Raw genomic sequence first — 24187 nt, 5'->3', positions numbered from 1 at the left:
TGCCTTGCTCACCGCTCCGGCCGTTCTTGCCTGCTCTGCCTTGCTCACCGCTCCTGTGGTTTCTGCTCTGCTCTGCCTTGTTCACCGCTCCTGCGGTTTCCGCTCTGCTCTGCCTTGCTCACCGCTCCTGCGGTTTTCGCTCTGCTCTGCCTTGCTCACCGCTCCTGCGGTTTCCGCTCTGCTCTGCCTTGCTCACCGCTCCTGCGGTTTCCGCTCTGCTCTGCCTTGCTCACCGCTCCTGTGGTTTCCGCTCTGCTCTGCCTTGCTCACCGCTCCTGCGGTTTTCGCTCTGCTCTGACCCTTTGCTCGCTGCTCTGGCAGTCTCACTCTGCTCTGACCCTTTGCTCGCTGCTCCGGCAGTCTCACTCTGCTCTGACCCTTTGCTCGCTGCTTCGGCAGTCTCGTCCTGCTCCTCTCTCGCTCACCGCTCCAGGCGGCCTTGTCCTGCTCTTCTCTCGCTCACCGCTCCAGGCGGTCTCGTCTTGTTCTGCTCTTGCTCGCCGCTCTGGGTGGCCTCACTCTGCTGTGTTTGTCCACCGCATCTGCGGTTCTGTTCCTGAGTCCCAGTCTGTACTGAGTCCTATCCACTCGGTGCTCCAACCTGTCGTACCTGCCAGTACCTCCCTGCCTGCATACCAGTCATGCTTACCAGCATCCGCCAGTCTGCATACCAACCGTGTCTGCCTATACCCTGCAGTCTGTGTGCCAGCCTAACCTGCCTGTTCCTGTATTCCCCTGTGTGGGTCAACAGCCGTGTCCGGGGTCTGTCCTGGAGTAGCACCTGGTCCCTCTGCTCGGTTCCTCCTTGGTGCACTGGCGTCGTATGCCGTCGTGCGACCCTGGTCGGATCGGGTGGATACTTAGTTATGCCCCTCCAGGCATTCACTCTCCGGCACGGTCCAGTGGAATCACTACATATACACGCACACACCACTCAGCCCGGGCGTGTGCATTACAGCCTGATGCATAATATGGCATTGTTGGAGCTATTTCTCATAGTGGTAATGACTGAAGTTTGGGGGGGGAATAGTTTCATAATAAGAGGATTAACAGTCTGTCGGCATCTTTCTCCCCGGTGGTCATTCTGACCAGACATTTAGTGTTGTGAAGTCTAGAATTAAATACATGGGTACGGGCTAAGCATATCCCAGGTGTAAAAAATTGTATAGCTGATTCCATTTCTCTCTTCCAGTGGGATTGATTTCGTTCACTGGCTCCGGGTGTGGAGCTGTGTGCCACCCCCTGCCCAGATCATTTATGGAGGCTGGCCTTCTGATAGCTTGGGGGTTAATGTTACAATCGATAGGCGAAGGCACAAGAACGAGTTATGAGGCGGCTTGGACAGAATGGTTGGGTTTCTGTGAGAGGTTGGGTAGTAATGGTAAGAGTGGTGATTTTCTGCCATTGTAGCTGTACTTTATTGGGGATTGTTTCTCACGACCGGTATCTAGTTCTTCGGTATTGAAAAAGATGAATTTCATGAAATAATTTAAAAAAAAAATACGTGGGGCTTCGCCCTATTTTTGTGTCCAGCCAGGTACAACTAAGCAGCTGGGGGCTGGAATCCGCAGCGCAGGGAGGCCCAAGCTTTCTGCCCCCCCCCGCTGCAAATTGCAGTCTGCAGCCACCCCAGAAAATTTCGCGTTCATAGAAGCGCCATCTTCTAGCACTGTACCCAACTCATCCAGGGCCCTGGTGCGGTGGCTCACTGGGTAATAAAGGGGTTAGGGCCAGCTTGGTATTATCAGCTGGCCCTAAGCCCGAAATTCATGGGATCACGCCAATATTAGACATGACCGCCATGAATTTCTAGTAAAGTATTTAAAAAAAAACACAACACCAAGAATAAAGTCCTTTAATTGAAATAAACACACAATTATTTAATGTTCTAAATTACAGGACAGCTTCAGCTCTGCTACATTGACATGACAGGCTGGATCGCAGCAGAAAGCTGCCATCCAGCCTGCCATGCCGCAGACACTGAGAAGTGCCGGCATGCTTGCGCTCATCAGTGCCTCGCTGTGACGGCATCCAGATGAGCCGAGTTCATGTCCAATGAACTCAGCTCACCTCATGCACGTCACTGACAGCGTGGGAGAATTCTCCTGCGCTCACCACATGCGCAGGAGAATTCTCCCACGCTGTCAGTGACGTGCATGAGGTGAGCTGAGTTCATTGGACATGTCAAATGAACTCAGCTCACCTCATGCACATCACTGACAGCGTGGGAGAATTCTCCTGCACTCAGCGCTTGAGCAGGAGTATTCTCCAACGCTGGGATGGCATTGAGATGACAGGCTGGATCGCAGCTGAGCGCTGTCATCCAGCTTGTCATCCTTCAGAGACACTGCAGAGCGCAAGCATGCCTGCGCTTTGCAGTGTCTATGAAGGATGGCATGCTGGATTGCAGCGTTCAGCTGCGATCCAGCCTGTCATCTCAATGCCATTGCAGCGTGGGAGAATTCTCCTGCTCACAGCATGCGCAGGAGAATTCTCCCACGCTGTCAGTGACGTGCATGAGGTGAGCTGAGTTCATTGGACATGAACTCGGCTCATCTGGTTGCCGTCACAGCGAGACACTGAGGAGCGCAAGCATGCCTGCGCTTCCCAGTGTCTGCGGCATGGCAAGCTGGATGGCAGCGTTCTGCTGCGATCCAGCCTGTCATGCCAATGTAGCAGAGCTGAAGCTGTCCTGGGAACCATGGAAAGGTAAGGATGAGGTTGGTTTATTATTTTACTTTTATTGCAGAAGACATTGGCTTCAGCTGGAATGGGCGTGACGGTAAGTGTGGTTTAATTTAGAACATTAAAGAATTATGTGTTTATTTCAATTAAAGGACTTTATTCTGGGTGTTTGTGTTTTTTTTAACTTTGACTATGGGGTTAGTAATGGGGGTGTCTTATAGACGCCTCTCCATTACTAACCTGGGCTTGATGTCAGCTGGCATTATAAGCTGACATCAACCCCAGCCCTATTACCCCACTGCCGGCAGTGGGAAGAGCAAGGCTAAGTGCCAGAATTGGCACATCCTATGGATGCGCCATTTCTGGGGCGGCTGACGGCTGGTGTTTCTAGCCTTGGAGGGGGCCAATATTCATGGCACCCTTCCTGGGCTATTAATATCAGCCCCCAGCTGTCTGCCTAGCCTTTGCTAGCTATTAAAATAGGGGGGACCCCACATCATTTTTTTGGGGGGGTCCCCCATTTTAATAGCTAGTAAAGGCTAGGGGCTGATATTAGTAGCCTGGGAAGCTCCGTGGGTATTACCCCCTTCCCAGGCTTCAAACATCTGCCCCAGCCATCTGCTTAACCTCCGCTAGAGACTAAAATTACGGGGAACCCCACGCCAATTTTTTTTTTTATAAATCCTTTATTTTGACACTAAATGACAAGTACAGTAATCAACACTATCACTGTACTTATTATATATGTGACTGACATGTTTCTATCTATCTAATCTATGTGTGATGCTCTATTCTTTCTGTTCTAAATTGTCGGGTACCGATACTGAATTGCCGGCCGGCTTTTTTAAAGAGACAGGTGCATGAAAACACTATTATTTTTTTTTAATAAATCCTTTAACACTAAATCACAAGTACAGTAACCAACACTGTCACTGTACTTCTTATATATGTGACTGACATGTGTTACGCTCGCGCCCGGACTGACTAGCGTGAGCGTGATTAGTGATCCCACTGTACCATGAACCGAGGAGTGCCTGGAGGGGCGTAACTAAGTATGAACCCGGTCCGACCAAGGTCGCACGGCGGCTCAGTGGACTCCATGAACCAGGGAGGAACCGAGCAGAGGGACCAGGTGCTACTCCAGGTCAGACCCCGGTCACAACTGTTGACCCACACCGGGAAATGCAGGAACAGGCAGGTTAGCTGGTATGCAGACAGGTGGGTACTGGCATGCATGGCTGGTATGACGGCAGGTGGGTACTTAGCAGGCATGGCTGGTATATAGGCAGGTGGGTACTGGCATTCGCGGCTGGTATGCAGATAGGTGGGTGCTGACAGGCATGGCTGGAATGCATACAGGTAGATAGTGGCAGGTATGAACGCAGGCTGTGTGGGGACCAGTACAGACTGGGATACAGGAACAGAGCCGCAGGTGCGGTGGACTAGCAGAGTAAAACCGCAGGAGCGGTGAACAAGCAGAGCGGAGCAAAACCGCAGGTGTGGTGAACAAGCAGAGCGGAGCAAAACCGCAGGAGTGGAGAACAAGCAGAGTGAAGCAAAACCGCAGGTGCGGTGAACAAGCAGAGCGGAGCAAAACCGCATTTGCGGAGAACAAGCAGAGCGGAGCAAAACCGCAGGTGCGGAGAAGAAGCAGAACGGAGTAAAACCGCAGGTGCGGGGAACAAGCAGAGCGGAGCAAAACCGCAGGTGCGGTGAACATGCAAAGCAGAGCGGAACCGCCTGAGCGGTGAACAAGCAGAGCAGAACAGAACCGCAGGTGCGGTAAACAAGTGGAACAGGGTGGAACCGCCGGAGCGGTGAACAAGCAGAGCAGAACAGAGCAGAAGGTGAAGGCAGACAGGACAGGGCTCTGTTCACATGGAACAGACTGGAAAATACAGGAAGATGGTTAGAACACAGGAGGTAGATACGGAGGCAGGGAAAGGGGACAAGCAGAACCAGATACACACAGGGTACTTACAATGAAGTAGCGAGTGGACACAAAACTCACAAACAGAAGTACAGAGACAACGAGTTGGAGTTAGGTGCAGGTTCAGTCACTGCAGGCAAAGGGAAGGTATGGACATAGAGAGAAACAAATAACGGACTAGGACACTGTTCAGACAGGGACTGAAGCGGGAACAAGATCCAGGAACGAGCCTGGGAACTCAGCCCCCAGGGTGGCGGAAACAGACTAGAAGTCAGAGATACAGGTAGCGGCCCTGGGTGCTCGGCCCCCAGGGTGGTGGAAACAGACTAGAAGTCACAGGTACAGGAAACGGCCCTGGGTACTCGGCCCCCAGGGTGGCGGACAGACTAGAGTCAGGACAGGACCTGGCACCTCAGTTGCAAAAAAGAAACTGAGTGAAAGTATTGCTCAGGCACCTCCCACTGGGTGGAGGGGGTTTAAGTATCCAGTGACTCACAGAAATAGGCTGGGGACGCATTAGGACTGTGCACACAGTAGCTATAAGAAACAAGCAGAAAGCCGCGCCGACGCCCTAAGCAATCAGACAAGAGACATGGACACAGCAAGTACTGGAGCAAACAGTGCAGCATGGACTGACAGGTAAGATTGCGGTCTTGCATGGTGGGAGGTGGTGCACCAAGCAAGCACGCCGCCAGGGATGTTACAGTACCCCCCTCTTTATGCCCCCTCTTCCGCCCGCCAGCAAGGATTTTCTGCAGAGAATTTGGAGGCCGATCCTTCTCCTCAAGAAGATTTCCTCTTCTGTCCACTAGAGGGAACAAAGCTGGTCTCATCATCTTGGTAACTAGGATGCTTCCTTTCATCGGGCCATCCTCAGCAACAGATGAAGTGGGCGAGGTACCAGGAACAGGACACAGGAAAGTCTCTCTCCACTTATTAATATTGGGTAGCACCCCAAAGGATTCACGGGACAACTGGAGGTCCTCCACCAGGTTGGAGGGGTGCAGAGACTCAGGGGTTAACCACCGCTTTGACGTACACTTTGCCAAGCTTACTGGATGAAGTTGGCGAAGTACCAGGTACAGGGTGCAGAAAAGTCTCTCTCCTTTTGTTATCAGGTAGCACCCCGGAGGATTCAGGAGACAACTGGAAGTCCTCTGCCTGGTTGGAGGGGTGCAGAGACTCGGGGGTAACCACCGCCTTGACGTACACTTTGCCAAGCTTACTGGATGAAGTGGGCGAAGTACCAGGTACAGGGTGCAGAAAAGTCTCTCTCCATTTGTTATCAGATAGCACCCCGGAGGATTCATAAGGCAACTGGAGGTCCTCCGCCTGGTTGGAGGGGTGCAGAGACTTGGAAATAGCCACCGCCTTGATGGACTTATTGCCAGATTTGTTAAAGATGGAAGATCCTTGCTTAGGGACCAACTTCAGTCTGGTTTCTGAGATGACACGTCTGCGAGACGGGGCGGTAACTAAAGCCAGATCATTGGTATAATCGTCGAGACTGTGTGGGGACAATGCCTCCGCTTCCCTTCCTTCGGAGACTTCAGCGCACAGCGAGTCAGCGACTGGCAGATCTGGTGAAGAAGAAGAAGAAACTGTTGACTGTCCTGAAGATATGGGGACTGGACACCCCTTGCACCTCAGCAGTCCCCCAGGAAACACCATGCAGGATCTCCAGACCTGAGCGGGCACTAGATCTCTTGGCTCTGGACGACCTGTGGGTAAACCAGACAGCACCTGAAATGTGAACTTCTTCATGTTTAATGCTCCAATCTGGAGCTTAATTTGTACAGACATATTTTGACTGTTTCTGAGTAGGGCTTGTCCTTCCACTGACAATGCCCAAACCGGCTTCTGGAGTTGTCGGACGGGAATCAGACACTGACTCTTCAAGGCTTTAAGCCCGAAACTTCCGGTTAATCCGAGGCCTTCACTTGCCACGGAGACAGTCATGGTCATCTGTGGAGAGGAAACACTAATGTAGCACCCTGAGGATTCGGCTGCTACAGGGGTATTGCACCTCAACCCAGAGGTGTGATATTCCACTCCCGGGTAAGGATGGAGTGTGGAACTGAGCTAGTAGGCTGCATGCACTACACACATCCCATTTCCGAGGAACAGACCGATGGTACTCCCACTAGAGAAATGTGCAGGTACGACAGTGTCTGTTCCTGGCTGGAGTGGGAGGGGGGTGGAACATCCCAGTAGTGTAGGGGCAGATAGGGGGAGCAGCCTGGGTAAAGCTAGGAGCTCATTGGGTGCTGGTCACCTGAGCTCACACATAGAGGGAGTATATAAGGTGGGAACCATCTTAGATCAGGGTCAGTCAGTCAGTCAGTCTGTGAGACGTCAGTCTGTCAGAGTGTAACCTGAGAAGCAGAGCAGAGGAGAAGAGAGAGAGACCCAGAGGCGCAGAGGGGACCCCAAGAGCCCATAAGAGAGCTAATAGGGTGAAGGGTCGGCAACAGGGTACCGGATCCCAAGCTGGCAGAGGCTACAGCACACCTTAGCCAGGAACCGGAGGTCGTGGGCAGGATCTGCCACGATCACCCACTAAATCCACCCGGAAGGCAGACCAAGAATAGGGTCAGGGAGCCCAGAGGAGGCTTGACCAACAAGAGGCCCGAGGGAGCCGGACTTAGGTGGATCCCTGGTGGGAACGGCCAGAAGAAGGGAGAGACAGAAAGGAGCTCAGGACCACACTCCGGAGTTGCCTGGGAGTTGACCGAGTCCAGGACCTGGTGGACGCAGCACGGCTTGGGTGGTCACTGCTGTACACAGTGACCCGAGCAACACCAGTAAGTAAAACCCTGGAACTGCATTTTATGCCTCTGAGTCTCCTTGCTGCACCTTCACAACCACCATCCTCCACGGCTGACCCCCTGAGGCTATACCCCTCCCGTTGGGGGTTATACTACCTAAGCTGCACTCACATCATCAGCCTCAGTGGACTCTGCTGCAGCGGCGGCCGCATTGACCGCAAATCAACGGGTGGCGTAGTCGACACAGAAGAACATCTAGTAACATCATAAGGACTGCCACACACTGAGCTTGACACCCTGGGCACGGACCGGGTCACAGCCACTCGGAGACTACAACCCCCATCTGATCCGGCTCCGGGTATCCCTAACAGCACTGGCCCAGGGGGCGCGTCACTAACGCCAAGGGCAGCCTCTCCTACAGGCCTAATGTCTTGGGATTCTCCAACCTTCGCTGGACAAAGACCGTCCGGAGGTCCCAAACAACCGCAGCGGGACCGCAATCCGACTTTGTGACTGAGTTCTGGCCTCTGCTTTGCCTGACGAACATAGTCATCCTTCATGGACTCTGTGCGGATAGCTGCCTCCACAGGCTGGGGAACAGGAGGTCTTTGGGAGGACAGAACCCAGCGTGACGGTTTACCTCTATGCCTTGCACGTCTGGACTGTCTCTTGAGGTTGGGAAGGGAAGTATTCTGTGGAGCATTGTCATCCTGTGTGGATTCTGTGTGGGCAGCAGTCTTTTCGGGCTGGAGAACTGGTAGGCTACCTACACACATCACCCATCGGGGCTGCTCCAGGATATTGGGAAGGGAAGCTTTAGCAGAAGCTTCAGGATTAGGCTCATCGAAGACCATTAGAAAGACCACCAGGAAGGCCTGCAGGTCAGAGATGATAGGATCCCATGCTTCCCATAGGGGGGAAGGTGGGAGAACAAGCAGAGCGGAGCAAAACCGCAGGTGCGGAGAACAAGCAGAGCGGAGCAAAACCATAGGTGCGGTGAACAAGCAGAGCGGAGCAAAACCGCAGGTGCGGTGAACAAGCAGAGCGGAGCAAAACCGCAGGTGCGGTAAACAAGCAAAGCAGAGCAAAACCGCAGATGCGTTGAACAAGCAAAGCAGAGCAAAACCGCAGATGCGGTAAACAAGCAAAACCACAGATGCGGTGAACAAGCAAAGCAGAGCAAAACCCACAGATGCGGTGAACAAGCAAAGCAGAGCAAAACCCGCAGATGCGGTGAACAAGCAAAGCAGAGCAATACTGCAGGTGCGGTGAGCAAGCAGAGCGGAGCAAAACTGCAGGTGCGGAGAACAAGCAGAGCGGAGCAAAACCGCAGGTGCGGTGAACGAGCAGAGCGGAGCAAAACCGCAGGTGCGGTGAGCAAGCAGAGCGGAGCAAAACCGCAGGTGCGGTGAACAAGCAGAGCGGAGCAAAACCGCAGGTGCGGTGAACGAGCAGAGCGGAGCAAAACCGCAGGTGCGGTGAGCAAGCAGAGCGGAGCAAAACCGCTGGTGCGGAGAACAAGCAGAGTGGAGCAGAACCGCAGGTGCGGTAAACAAGCGAAGCAGAGCGGAACCGCCGGAGCGGTGAACAAGCAGACGAGAACAGAACCGCAGGTGTGGTAAACAAGCGGAACAGAGCGGAACCGCCGGAGCGGTGAACAAGTAGAACAGAGCAGAACCGCAGGTGCGGTAAACAAGCGAAGCAGAGCGGAACCACCGGAGCGGTGAACAAGCAGAGCAGAACAGAGCAGAAGGTGAAGGCAGACAGGACAGGGCTCTGCTCACATGGAAGAGATTGGAAAATACAGGAAGATGGTTAGAACACAGGAGGTAGATACGGAGGCAGATAAAGGGGACAAGCAGAACCAGATACACACAAGGTACTTACAATGAAGTAGCGAGTGGACACAAAACTCACAAACAGAAATACAGAGACAATGAGTTGGAGTTAGGTGCAGGTTCAGACACTGCAGACAAAGGGAAGGTACGGACATAGAGAGAAACAAGTAACAGGCTAGGACACTGTTCAGACAGGAACTGAACCGGGAACAAAATACAGGAACGAGCCTGGGAACTCAGTCCCCAGGGTGGAGGAAACAGACTAGAAGTCAGAGATACAGGTAGCAGCCCTGGGTACTCGGTCCCCAGGGTGGTGGAAACAGACTAGAAGTCACAGGTACAGGAAAAGGCCCTGGGTACTCAGCCCCCAGGGTGGCGGACAGACTAGAGTCAGGACAGGACCTGGCACCTCAGTTGCAAAAGACAAACTGAGTGAAAGTGTTGCTCAGGCACCTCCCACTGGGTGAAGGGGGTTTAAGTATAAAGTGACTCACAGCAATAGGCTGGGGACGCATTAGGACTGTGCACACAGTAGCTATAAGAAACAAGCAGAAAGCCACGCCGACACCCTAAGCAATCAGACAAGAGACATGGACACAGCAGGTACTGGAGCAAAGAGTGCAGCATGGACTGACAGGTAAGATTGCGGTCTTGCATGGTGGGAGGTGGTGCACCATGCAAGCACGCCGCCAGGGATGTTACAACATGTTTCTATCTATCTAATTTATGTGTGATGCTCTATTCTTTCTGTTCTAAATTGTCGGGTACCGGTGTATGCCGCTGCTGAATTGCTGGCTTTTCATGTTTCACTGTGAGCACTGTTCCCATCGATTTGGGCAACCACTGTAATGCCACAACCACCATGGCTGTGGCATTACAGTGAGTGTCAGACAATCCCTGCAGTTATCGAACATAACCTCGAACAGCCGAATTTTTAGCAAATCGTTCGAGTTCGTCGAATGACTCCAACACCGCCCAAAACAGCTCAAATTTGAGATTGGCGAACAGGTCTAGTCGAACACCGCTCATCTCTACTAAAGAGAACAAGAGTATAACTGGCGCATGAAAACAATTTTATTAATAATTGGAATAACATTCACAAATCATTAGATGACATCATAAATTCAGACAAAGGAAGTGAAAAGACCAGGGTCTGCAGGGCAACAGGACACATGGGTCTGAAATTTTGTACACCATGATGGCAATCAGTGCATATGGAATGTAAACAGAGGGGTCATGTTAGACACCAAAGTATAAGAATGCACCCAAATGGAATAGGGAGTCAAACCATATGCCCCTGAAATCTTACCCAAGTCAGGCCAAAGAAAGGGAGGGTCCTGGAACACTGCAGATAGAAATGGTAAGAGGGATGGTGATAAAAATTCAAGTTTCAATTTGTTTTCATTTTTTGTAAAACGTTAATAATAATGAGTTTGCATTACATTCATTTAGAATTGGGGCTGCCACGGAGGCAGCAAGGTGGGGGTTTAGAGAAACGGTAATCAAGCAGATTGGCTGTTGGGAGTCCAGACGATATTAATCTTATGTTTGTCTGCATATGTGAAAAGATCATTTGGTACTTGACTTGTTGGTTGTGTTTCATTCTTAATTTTTAATTTTACCCCCCCCCCCCCCCCCTTCCTGCAGACACGGATAAATGCTTGGTATGAATTGGGAGTCATTCATTACTGGGTGTGTAAAGAGCAGACGCACGGCTGGAGGGTAGATTACAGTACTTGGCAGAGGCCAGGTGAGAGTTCACTGGATTGGGATCCAGGGGTTGCTGTGGAGGGGAGTTCTTCCCCAGCTACATCATTATGCCAGACTGGATTGGTCCCCGGATGTTCTGGTTATGAACTTTGCAAGTAATTATCTCGGAATTTGGTCATCCAGGGATCTGATTAGAGATATTAAATTTGATGTACTTTGCATACAGTCATTGTTTCCATAGGCCATCCTGGTTTGGTCAGAAATGGCAGCATGTCTCACGTCGGAATGTCTCACGTTGGAACGCTCGTTCAGTGGACAGGATTAACAAAACCAGGGAGTGTGTCAACAGAACACTGTCTATTTTTGTGATCAGGAATGAGGGCCTGGTCGTGAGACATAGAAAATTGGAAGCTGAGGATCCTGATTTCCTTAGGAAGGATGGGGTACACTTGAATGAGGTGGAATTGGACCTTCGGCCAAACTATACCCCCTCCAGGATACAATATGCCCCTCTATTTTATAAACCCTTGTAAATGAGATTATAGACTTTAGATGCCATTTTTCACCTCTCCAGGCTACAATATACCCCTCGATTTTCTATTTTATGAGCCCTTGTAAATGCGATTTTAGATGTCATTTCTTAATAACTCAAAACTGACATGCACGTAGTGGAAAGGTATTTGTGTTGCTAATTACATGATTAAGATTGATCTTACAATACAATGTGACTGGGAAGTCTAACATCTGAGATGTGTCAAACAACTGGGACCAGTTCATCCCTGGTGTTCTGTTTGCCTATCACACATCTGTGCATGCCTCAACCAAGTGCACTCCATTTGAGGTCATGTATGGACAGAAGGCCAAGCTTCGTATTGGCCTCACTCCCTCAGAAAATGACACTGTGGACCCCACGCCCTTTTCAGATGATGTAAACTCTGATGTGCTAAATACACTGACAACCATTCAAAAAAAACTCCACTCAGAAGCGCGCCTTTGATCACTGACACAACATCAACAAAGAAATCACTGCTGGCACCAGTGTTTATACATGAGAAGTGCCGTAGGAAACTTTATCTCATTAAATGTTTTTGGAAGTCTAATATTTTTATTGATTGAAGTTTTTCTGGTTCAAGTAATAAAAGTCTATGTGCTTAGAACTTTAAGATTTATGTCCTTAATAAGCCAGACGATTAGATTTGTTAAGTCAAGAGAAATACACTATTGTGTTGTGTTGACTGATAAATGTATTTGTATTTCTCTTGCTGATCAAAAAGGTCATAGTATTTGTATAACCCTGAATGCTGAATTCTATTTCTTTGGAAACAATTATGTTTACTATGCTAATGACAAATTGTACTAAGTCAGCTGAAAGTTTATTTACAATAGCCCTGTGATACCAACTATGTAAATAGAATATCTCAAACAATGATAGATGAGCCCTGAACCTTTATCTTTGACATGTGACTAACGACCCTTGAACTGTGGCTGTGTACTTAAGAAGGGACATGTGTTTCTGTAGCAGTCAGACTTGGGCCAGAGAATCAAGGAGAATCAAAAAGACTTTACAAGGAGAATAAGAAACATCCTTCAGGACAGCAGATGGATTGCATGGCATCCAAAGAGACACCGATTTGTAATCTACATGATTCTAGTCTAAGGGTATCGACCCTGACTGGAAAGATTCGGATCTGCTCCATTGACCATCAGAGAGACATGGATACATTTTGGGGAGACCAGAGTTGGGATGAAGAAGTCACCTGGCCCCATGTATATGTTGTTTTTGGGTTGCTAGGAGGGACCCACCAGTCGCCTGGCCCCATGGAAACTCTCGGAGAGGCCAGGGCGGGACCCTTTGGTCTCCTGGCCTTATACCTCGCTGGACTGCTAGCTTCCTAAGCTTGCCGCTACCTCCTCTCTGTGGGGGCCCGCCAGAAGCGGGGGGCCACTGTTTGAGGTAGTTGGCCCTAGAAGTCTCCAAAGTCACAGCTGTTCTATCCCAGGCGGGCGGAGAAGGAAGGGTGAGACTGTATAATGTTGTACTATCTTGGGTATTTGCTGGGACAGTTCTGTGTGTTATCCGCTGTGTGGTTCAATAAAGTATTGCCATGTTGTTTTACCCTCACCCTGTGTTGTCTGAGTAGCGTTACGCCCACGGAAGACCCCAGGTCTTTACAGTTATCTTCTCTTATAATTTACCTGGCAAACCTGAACCCCAAATAAGATGTTGAAAAATTAAGTAATTCTTGTGGATATCACTCAATGCTGCTGATATCAAAGGGGATATAAACTGGCATGAGGGGGTATGAAATGGCTTAGGCAGCTTTAAACTCGGGTTTAGTCTGGACTCTGGGTATACTTTGGTCTGTTACACCGGTACTGCCCTCAGTGTTAGGGGCCATCCAGGAGCTCCTCAGAGAAATTAATGGTATTATTCTTATTCAAATAATTGTTATTTTTAATTGTGATGAGCGAGTATGAATTGTTAACCCTTTCGGCGAGCACGCTCGGGTGCTCGTCGAGTATTTGCGGCGTGCTCTGCCTCAATGAAAGTGTCACCGCGGCTGCATGTGTCACAGGTGTTTAACAGATGTGACACATACAGTCACGGTGACACTTTGATCGATGCCAAGCACGCCGCAAATACTCGGCAAGCATGCGTGCTCACCGAAAGGGTTAACAATTCATACTCACTCATCACTAATGTTTAATAAAGGCTGCTGTGGCCATTTATATTCCATGGTCACTCAGTGTTATGTGGTCATTTATTAATGCAATAGACACTTTGCAATACCCTAGTCATGTAATGTGCTGGGGAGCAAGAGACAAATAACTCGCCCATAGCTAACGCTATGCCATGTTATATAGCTGTGAAGACACGGGGTCTTCCATGGGCATAATACTACTCAGACAACACAGGGTTAGGGTAAAACAGTGTGTCAATACTTTATTGAACCACCAAACAGACAATAAACACAGAACAGTCCCAGCAAATACCCAAGATAGTGCAAAATTATACAGTCTCACCGTTCTGCTGGCCCCCCGGTAATAGAACAGCTGTGACTTTGGGACTTCCAGGGCCAACTACCTCAACCAGTGGCCCCTCCTGCTTTTGGTGTGCCCCCAAAGAGAGGATGCAGTGGCAAGCTTAGGAAGCTGACAGTCCCTCAAGATACAAGGCCAGGAGACCCGAGGGTCCCACCCTGGCATCTCCGTGAGTTTCCATGGGGCCAGATTACTGGCTGGTCCTAATCAGGCTTCTCCGAACGTCTCCATGGGTTCCAGTCGACCGGAGAGTTCCAGTTTCCAACCCCATATGACATATCCATGGGGATCAGGAGGTGACCTCATTGACCCAACCTGATTTCCACAAATGTATCCATGAGTTCTCTGATGGTCAATGCAGCAGAACACAACGCAAGGTAATTACAAAAAATCTTCTCTCCACAGGTTAAGTACATTGGAGGCATTATAAAAAGTAGTGAACAACTTTTTTAAGCTACTGTATGTTGACATGCTTGATTTTTTATGTAGCTTTCTTTTTATTATTAGAATTGTTACTAATACCTAGACACTAGATTAAAGTTACCTGGCTTATTAAATGCAGGTGATTTTGCCTTCGAGTTATGTTCTAACATCAGGTGTCAAAATAATCGTGGAACTATAGATTAATGTCCTGATATGTGTGGCAAAATAATAACCTACAAGAATAAACACTGGATCTTTACAAATTTCCATATCCATACATATTATTGGCTTTCTTTTTCGAACATTGTCAGAGCACTCTTCATCATGGTCCTAAGTTTTCCAGATGTAGGGGTTATGGAACCTAAACTTTGGAAACTGAACCCTTTTGGTTACCTTTTAGAGTGGGGGAGCAGAAGAGAAATAACCTTCTGAATGCTTTCAAATGAAAGAGGGGATGGCCTTGATGCATGGACCATGTGAAACAATGAAAGCAGATTTTAGGGGAGCCCTTAGAAAGGATATAAATAAGAATAAATCTGAGCCTTTAGATAATTGATTACACCAGACACTGAGGGAGACTTAAGACAGATTTGTACAAGACCCTTTAGAGAGAACCTAGAACAGTTTATGCAGAGCAAACACTTGATGGTCGTGGCACATAGGAAGTGATTCTTCTTTAAATAACATTATTTTGAAGGAGAAAAGGTAACTAATCCCCCAACCAGGAGTTGCGCACATTAGCTCAACTAGTACATGGTACACCTTCCATACTGAGAATTCTTGAGACATTTTATACTTCTAAAATATTTTAAACAGTAAATGAGAGAATCTTATTTCTATATCAGGCCAATCTGGCAATAGAATCAAGAGACTTTTTTAATGCGCTTCAAAGCTTAGAAATATTTTCACTATAGGGTCTATGGCCACTGAAAAGCCTCCTTGGGTGGATGGCCTTCCAAGGAAAATATATAAAAGATAAAGATATTTTGTCACCCAGTGAGCGTAAGTGCTTAATAAATCTCTGGTTAGGATCTTTGCCATTCTCAATGCAGGATGCCATAGTTGTCATCTTGCCAAAGCCTGGTAAAAATGCCTTCTTACCAGGTCTGTCTCTCTTTTGACAGTGGATGTGTGACGCCCAGCTGCGCTTGGTATCACAGATCCTGGAAGAGTGCATTGATGGATTCCTCCACAAGAGGCCCCCATAACCATTCACACATCTCCACCTTCCACCTCAGACCAGCAGAGGGAGCCCGTTAGGGAGATAAATAGGGAAGGTGGAGCCAGGCAGCAGTTAGTCTAGACTGGAGTCGACAGAGAGCCAAACCTGTTGAGAGAGTTCCTGCAGTAGAGAAGCCTGAGAGAGGTTAGTCTGCAGTGGAGCACAGTCCAGACTCAGTTGTAGCTCAGGATAGTAAGCTTTAGGTATGCCGGCGCCATAAGATCAGTGAAGCGCGGCAAGCTGCCGTTAGTGTGTATAGCCTAGTGAGGGCACGAGTAGGCCAAAGGCGAGTGGAGAGTTAGTACATAGGGGGCAGAGGAGCTTAACTAGCTCACCCCGAAGCATTTAACGGACACTGGGTCCGAAGCTTACCGGGATCTCTATGACCCAGTAAGGTACAACCAGATTCCCTGGAGAACTACAAGTCCCAGCCAAGAGACACATAGGCCCCGTAAGCTGGGAGCGTGTATTCCAAGAGAAGGCCCTACCACAAAGTCAGCCAGTGCAGGACAGAGACAAAGTTAGGCCTAGCTCCAGGCAGGTCAGAAACTTACCATGCACAGGCAAGAAACAGGAGGCCCTACACCCGCTCATTGGGGAGGATCCTGACATGCACCCTTCACCCTACAGTGCTCCGGGATGTGCCTGAATTTCCATCAGTAAAAAGTACTGAAGTGACTATCGTGTCTGTCCCTGTTCTTGCTCTGACCCGGCTGGGTCTAGCCTGTCCTGCATCCCCCTTCATACACTGCCCTGAGGCCTAGCTCCACCTGTGGGGAGCTATACCATCAAGCTGCCTTATCATCAGCCTCAGTGGACTGCGCAGCGCTGGTGATCCTCACCAGAAGCCACAGGTGGCGTCACGAACTTTCATAAACTTAACAACCAATAACCCCCTTTTAAGAGAGACCCCAGGATACGGACCCGGGAGCCGACCACCGCGACATCCCTAAAGGCCAGGCAAAGGCCCGGGTACCGAGTCATCCCCATCCCCTGGGCTAGTCAGATGTCTAGATAATGGGGAAAGTACTGGCCAATAGAAAGTGGATAATACCATATTCAAACATACATCAGTAGAAAATGATATTTATGCCTGAAAAAAATCAAAAAATCCCCCTCTACAAATATTAGACATCTATTAAGCCTTCGGGTCCTATCAAACAATTACAGTGGACGGGCCATATTCTCATTGGATGCGACGCAAAGCAGTTGACAGTGTGGAGTGGCCCAACCTATAATTGTAAATAAACCATCATCAGCAGGTTTGGTTGAAGACCCCAAGATTTATTTGTTTGGGTATGTAAAAAAAATTACACTGGACACACATGGTAAAACTGCGGTAGGACATTTATTGTTTCTTGCACATAAATTGATTGATTTTTTAAAAAGTTTAAAAAACTAAAAAAAAATGTAAAAGATTTTATGTCATAATTCATTTGTGTTATAATAGATTGCAGTTTTTAAACTTTTTATATGTATATCATAATGCTTCCTTTTTTATACAGTTCTAGTCTTTCATTCATTGTTTTCATTCATTGTTCCTTTAGCTGGTTTGCTGGTTTGGGGTTTTGTCACCAGCATACTAAGGGTGCAATGAGGTCATAAAATTGTTGTAAAATCATCGGTCCGTTGCCCCTAGAAGTATGTCATTTCCTCACTGAATTTTTGTACTACCTGATGAAGGTAGCAGTCCGCTACCGAAACGCGTTGTGGAGCACAAGTAATGAATAAAGGTTTGTCACCATATAATCTTTAATACTGTCCTGAATTCTTCCTTGGCTTCAGCGCTCCTACAGACCGCTTTGTTCTTTCTTCATGTCCTGTGTAATGACCGTTTCTGACTGTGCAGGGAAATGGTCTTAACAAATCACATCTCCTGGGCAGGGGAAGAAGCAAAAGAGAGGATACAGACAGGACAGCATGGGATCACAGCTGATTCTTTCTGAGAGAGAAAACATTTCCATTCCGGTTAAAAACATATTTTACCTCATAGAAAGAATCAACTGCAATCCCATCCTGTCTATATCCTCTCTTTAGGTATCTCCCCTACCCAGGACATGTGGTATGTTCAGACCAATGTTCCTCTATGGTCAGATACGACCTTTACACATACCATGGGCATATTTATAAGATTATCTCGGCACAGGAGCATTTTTTTTGACACATCCAATTATGGAACTTGTTTTTATCCCAACATCTATTGATTAAAATGTACTTTGTTCGTGGGACAACCCGTTTATGGAAAAAGGGATATATTTAAAAAAAAATAGCTTGTTGCAGTCGTAAGATAACATGATCCTGGCTATCTAATGTCATAATGAGGGAACAGGAAAAAAATAAATGGGAGAATGTAGTTGAACCAATGAATGAATCACAATCGTCTAGTATACTTTGTCCAAGTATAGAAACTTGGAAATATTCATTACACATATTTTTGCTGTCAAATCCTAATTGTCAAACTTGGATAACAATAAGGACCCTGAGTGTCCCAAGTGTAGGATTAAGTTGGCAACACCTATCATATGTTATGATTATGGTGTATTGGGGTATACTCAGAATGGAACATTCTCCCCTGCATGAATTATCTGATGTCTTGCAAGACTTCTTTTATAGGCAAAATATTTCCCACATTCTGTGCATGAATATGGCTTCTCCCTGGTGTGAGTTCTCCCGTGTCTAAGAAGAGCTGATATCTGGTTAAAATATTTCCCACATTCTGAACATGAATATGGCTTCTCCCCTGTGTGAATTCTCTGGTGTATAACAAGATATGATTTATACTTAAAATATTTCCCACATTCTGAGCATGAATATGGTTTCTCCTCTGTGTGAGTTTTCTCGTGTCTATCAAGAATTGACTTTTGGTTAAAATATCTCCCACATTCTGAGCAGGAATAGGGCTTTTCCCCTGTGTGAATTCTTTTGTGTACAATAAGAGATAATTTATTCTTAAAATATTTCCCACAATCTGAGCATAAATATGGCTTCTCTTCTGTGTGAGTACTCTTGTGTCTAGCAAGATTTAATTTTTTGTTAAAATATTTCCCACATTCTGAGCAGGAATAGGACTTTTCCCGTGTGTAAATTCTCTTCTGTTTAACAAGATTTGTTTTGTCGTTAAAATATTTCCGTGATGAATCAGACGATAGGGCCTGTGTAATAGGATCAGTTGATAGTTCTTCACTGTGAAAGGATGAAGGAATATCTGGAAAATTATCTCTCTCTTCAATTGTATCTTGCGTGATATTAAGGTCGTCAGATTTTAAAAATGAAGATGTCAGATGTCCCTCTGTTCTCCTGGTACAGTCATCTGCCAAGAATGAAGCCAAAATATTTTTTAATAAAATATTGTTAATTATAATTTTACAACATTTTTACTTGAAATGTTGATAGCAAATCGCAATTCAAATTTTTCAGTAAGAGAATAACAGTTCACGATCAAACAGTAGACCTTAAATCACAAGCCAGTAGATCATGATGTGCAGCTGTCTTTGATCATTCTGCCTCCCAAATATTGGAATAAAAAACTATAAAAAAATATGATGTAGCCAAAAATAATACCAATTAAAACTTCTTCTCATCCAGCAAAAAGCAAGCGCCCCACTTAGGTCCATAATGGAAAAATAGGTTTCCACATTACTAGTAGCTCAATGACTCTTGAAATGCAACATGGCTTCCATAAACCAATACAGCAATTGCACCCATATGGGCCTTGAAGTGTGCCCGAAGCACACTTAGCATCCACATGTTTAGCATTGCTTTAGCAGGGTGAACTTTACTCTGCAACATAAACGGTGTGCCAATTTCCAAAAAGTGCCTATGGGGTCAAGATAGTCACTACACCTATAGATGAATTCCTCTTTATGGGGTTTTCTATTCTATTTTTCTGTCATTCTGCCATGTTAATTCGGGTCTAAAAACTCTTCCCGCAAATCTGCATTCCAATACACAAATGTCCTTCTCTTCTGAGCACTGCCACAGACCCAAATATCAGTGTACTGCCATAGTTAAGGTAATGTTGGATTAAGGAGAACATCCAGAATAATATGTCCTTGGCCCCAGTGCAGTTCAACATTTTTATAAATTATCTAGATATGGGAACTAAAAGGTATACTAATCACATTTGCAGACGATGAAAAGCTAGGAGGGATAGAGAACACTACAGAAGACGAAGAAAGAATTCAGAAGAATCTAGATAAGCTTGAACAGTGGGCAGTGAATAATAGAATGGTTTTTAACAGGGAGAAATGCAAAATTCTACATCTGGACAAGAAAAATTAAAAAAGGATATTCAGAATGAGAGGAATAGAGCTAAGCAACAGCACATGTGAAAAATACTTAGGTATACTAATAGATCACAGACTGAACATGAGTCAACAGTGTGATGCAGCAGCAAAAAAGGCAAATACAATTCTGGGATGTATTAACAGAAGCATAGAGTCTAGATCACGTGAAGTATTTATCCCGCTCTTCTCCTCTCTGGTCAGACCTCATCTGAAATACTGTGTCCAGTTCTGGGCACCACATTTTAAAAAAGACATTGAAAAACTGGACCAAGTTCAGAGAAGAGCTACCAGGATAGTGAGCTGACTGCAAAGCAAGTCCTACGAAGAATGGTTAAAGGATCTGGGAATGTTTGGCTTGCAAAAAAGAAGAGTAGACTTAATAGCTGTTGTTGGTGCAACGGGCCCACCAGAGTTGATGTGCAAGGCCGGATAAGAGGTGTTGTGATGAGCGATTTTGGAGAATCAATACAGTACATGCACACCTGTCTAGTCCAGCATAAGATTCCACTTTAATTAAATGCGGGTGAGGTTTATATACACCACTGGTAGAAAGGGCTTTATGCCCACAAGCAAGAAATTGTTTTTTGGGATTCAGCGATAGTCGAGTCTGGTTCAATCCAGAATCTCAGGGACTTGGAATGTGTAGGGGGGAGATTTCTGTGTAAAAGTGCTGCGTGATAGATTTAAAACATAAAATAGGGACTGAGCAGACAAAATGGATCCTGATTTCCCACACGGTCTACAAATATCTTAACGGCTGTCACATTGGAAAGGGATCATCCTTATTTTCATTAATACATGGGAACAGGAGACGCAATAGAATGAAGCTGAAAGGGATAAGATACAGATTGAATATTAGAAAAAAAACTTTTTGACAGTGAGGGTGATCAACAAGTGGAACAGGCTGCCACGAGAGGTGGTGAGTTCTCCTTCAATGGAAGTCTTCAAACAGAGGCTGGACAGAGATCTGTAGGAGATGTTTAGTGAATTCTGCATTGAGCAGGGGGTTGACAACAACAAGCATGAGGGGTAAGGTGCACGAATTAGTCAATTACAATACATTAAAATAATCTTAATGTAAAACGGGTGCTACATCCTGTATTGAATGGACACGTAACAAGAACAGGAGAGAAAGAACCAATACAAATTGAATGCGCACACCTTATCAATAAATGAATATACGTTTTTACAATTGGACACACAAGAAAATATATAAAATCATTTAATAACATGCAATAAAAGATGCATTGCCGCACCCCTATTGAATCAATGCACAAGGCGTTCACATAAACGTATGATACAATGAACATTGTAGAAAAACCTGTCACAACAACGCGTCGCATGTGTGTCACCAAGTCTCATGGGGCTGATGACCTTCAAGGCAAGCAATCATGATATGTACATAAAGAATGTGCAACCCTGGGCATCCCCAGAAGGAGGCAAGTGGTGTTTTATATAATGAAGAATAAGATACAACCAACAAAATAACCAAGAGGTTATCGTATGCTGAAAAATCACAACAGAGACCGGTAAGATCTATGTACAAAGACCAATGTCTACGAAGATAACAAATGTAGCACCCCGAGGACTCGGCTGCTACAGGGGTAGTGCACCTCGAGCCAGAGGTGTGGTATTCCACTCCCGGGTAAGGATGGAGTGTGGGACTGAGCTCAGCTAGCTGCATGCACTACACTCATCCCATTTCCGGGGGACAGATCAATGGTACTCCCACTAGGTGAATGTGCAGGTACGACAGTGTCTGTCCCTGGCTGGAGTGGGAGGGGGGGTGGAACATCCCAGTAGTGTAGGGGCAGATAGGGGAGGGGCTCTGGGCATAGAGATAGGAGCCCATTGGGTGCAAGTCACCTGGGCTCACACATAGAGGGAGTATATATGGTGGGCACCATCTTAGGACAGGGAGAGTGAGTGAGTCAGTCAGTCAGTCTGAGGAGGGCTGACGGGGAGCTGTGGCTCCGGCTGGGCCCAGCTCCAGGGCCAAGCCTGCAGTGGAGAGAGAGGAGGAAGAAAGGCCCAGAGACGCAGAGCCAGAGGGAACCCTGAGATCCCACAAGTTACCGGGTGAAGGGTTGGCGGAAACGGGTACCGGAACCCAAACTGGTGGAGGCTAATGATCCTCAGCCAGGAACCGGAGGTCGTGGTCAAGTTTTGGCACGACCCTCACCATATCCACCAGGAAGGCACACCACGAGTAGGGTCAGGAAAGCCAGAGAAGGTTTAACCACCAAGAGGCCCGAGGGAGCCGGACAAAGGTGGATCCCTGGTGGGGACGGCCAGCAGAAAGAGAGAGAGAGGGGAGCTCAGGACCACGCTCCGGAACTGCCTGGGGGTTAGCCGAGTCCCGCACCTGGTGAACGCAGTACGGCTCGGGTGGTCACTCCCGGCCGAAGTGACTGAAGTACCATCTGTGAGTAAAAACCCTGAAACTGCACCATACGATTCTGACTCTCCTTGCTGCACCATCACAACCCCCATCATCTACACCTGCTGCCCTGAGGCCATACCCCTCCCGTTGAGGGTTATACCATCCCCGCTGCACCATCCTTCCACCGGCCTCAGCGGTCTGCCCTGCAGTGGCAGCTCCAAAGCTGCATTCAACGGGTGGCGTAGTCATCCAACATCTACTGCTAATAGACTCGCCACTTAGTTTGACTCCCTGGGCACGGACCGGGTCACCGCCACGAGACTACTACCCCCATCTGATCCGGCTCCGGGTAAGCCCCCGTGCGCGCGATGCCGCACGACACAGAAGGCCCAGGGGCGCGTCAACTTTGGCGTAGTCGGCAGGATCACGTGCCCGCCACCACCGGGTACTGCGTGCCTGAAGAAAAGTTTATCTGTACCGTAAGAAGAAGTCTCCCGCCGGTTCCGGAGGGTCCCCGCCATCGGACGCCATCTCGGATCGTTTCCCGCCGTTTGCCCGCCATCTGCAGTCTTTTCCCGCCATCCACAGAGTTTCCCGCCATTGGGAGACGGTTCCCGCCATCTGAGAAGATTTCCCGCCCTGGCAGAGCGGACGCCATTATGGGCGTGCCAGAGGGTGGCAAGAGACTACCTCCCATCATGGGCCTGGTCCCAGAAGAGCGCCAAAAGCAAAGACCGCCCCCACTAGCAGAGACTGCAATGATAGAGATGTCCATCAGCGTGGGGGGACTGCCCCTGGAACTGACAATCACCAAGTTGCCCCGGGACCACCCTCAGTGTGGGCGGATCAAGAACAAAAGAGTGAGGATGGGTGCAGCCTGGAGGAGTCTGGAGAGTTCGCACCCGGAGATGGAGGGAGAGTCAGGCAGCACCGACCCTGTGGTCAGGAGCCTGCTGCAGGCCGCCACCCCAGAAGGCCTGGTGGAGATTCTGGCACAGCTCCCCAAAGATCGGGAGCATGCACGGACCGCGCTGGAGGGCCTGGCTCGGAAGATGGCCCGAGTACAGCGAGAAGTACTAGCTGAGTGGAGCAGAGAGATGGCCCTGCAGGCTGGAACCCGCCAGCAAAGGACACCACCCGCAACAAGGAGCACGCCTGCCCCTGAAGCCGGTGCGGAAGGGATGAAGGCCGGAGACGACGCCGTGGAAGGAGCTGAAGAGACGGAGGCAGGTAAAGGGGACGTTACTACCCCAAGCCCAGCAACCGTAAGCCTGCCCCAGCTCCCCGTCGCAGAGCCCGAAATCCCACCGACCGTGCCCGTTGCTGCACCGCCACTGCTCCAGACTAGGCCTCAAGCAGGAGCCGCGGCCAAGCCCCCTGTGACGTCACGCGCCTCAACCCCGAGCGCGGCCAAGCAGGAGACGCCACCGGCCTGGTCGCAGGGCCGAGTACCCCCGGGCGCCGCAGTTCCAACAGAGCCCTCTATCTCCACCAAGTCACTGGCTTGGTCGCAAGGTCGAGTACCCCCAGGCGCCGCCGTCTCCGCAGTGCCCTTCACCTTTAAGGTGCCACCGGCCTGGTCACAAGGCCTGGTGAATCCGGGCGCCGCTGCCATCACCGCGCCCTCAACCCTCAAAGTCCTGCCCTTGGGTGAAGACCTGTTCGCCCAGCATGCTTGCCCGGATGGGCAGCCCTTTGAGTGGCCACCGGAGTACTACCATCCCCGACTCCGGAAGGAAGGGCCCCTGTGTGAGCCCCTGATCCCGGCTCCGGCACCCGCCAAGATCACCCCACTCCCGTTGGAGGAGGCGCAGTTCGCATGGGACCCCACTGGAGAAAACCTCATCGGCTTCACCCAAGAGACCCGGGCAGCCGCAGCCGAGCGTGCGGAGTGCTGCCG

The 24187-nt window shown here is 48.6% G+C and overlaps 1 pseudogene; it reads right to left on the bottom strand.

Annotated features, from left to right (window-relative positions):
- Positions 1–24187, bottom strand: part of LOC141271410 (uncharacterized) — a 140666-nt pseudogene that overhangs the window by 74427 nt on the left and 42052 nt on the right.

Source organism: Phyllobates terribilis, unplaced genomic scaffold, assembly GCF_046119375.1.
Source record: "Phyllobates terribilis strain yellow unplaced genomic scaffold, ASM4611937v1 Scaffold_5__5_contigs__length_657084704, whole genome shotgun sequence".
Classification (NCBI taxonomy): Eukaryota; Metazoa; Chordata; class Amphibia; order Anura; family Dendrobatidae; genus Phyllobates; species Phyllobates terribilis.
Note: the sequence above shows the minus strand (reverse complement) of the source record. Positions and strands in the feature narration are given on the sequence as shown.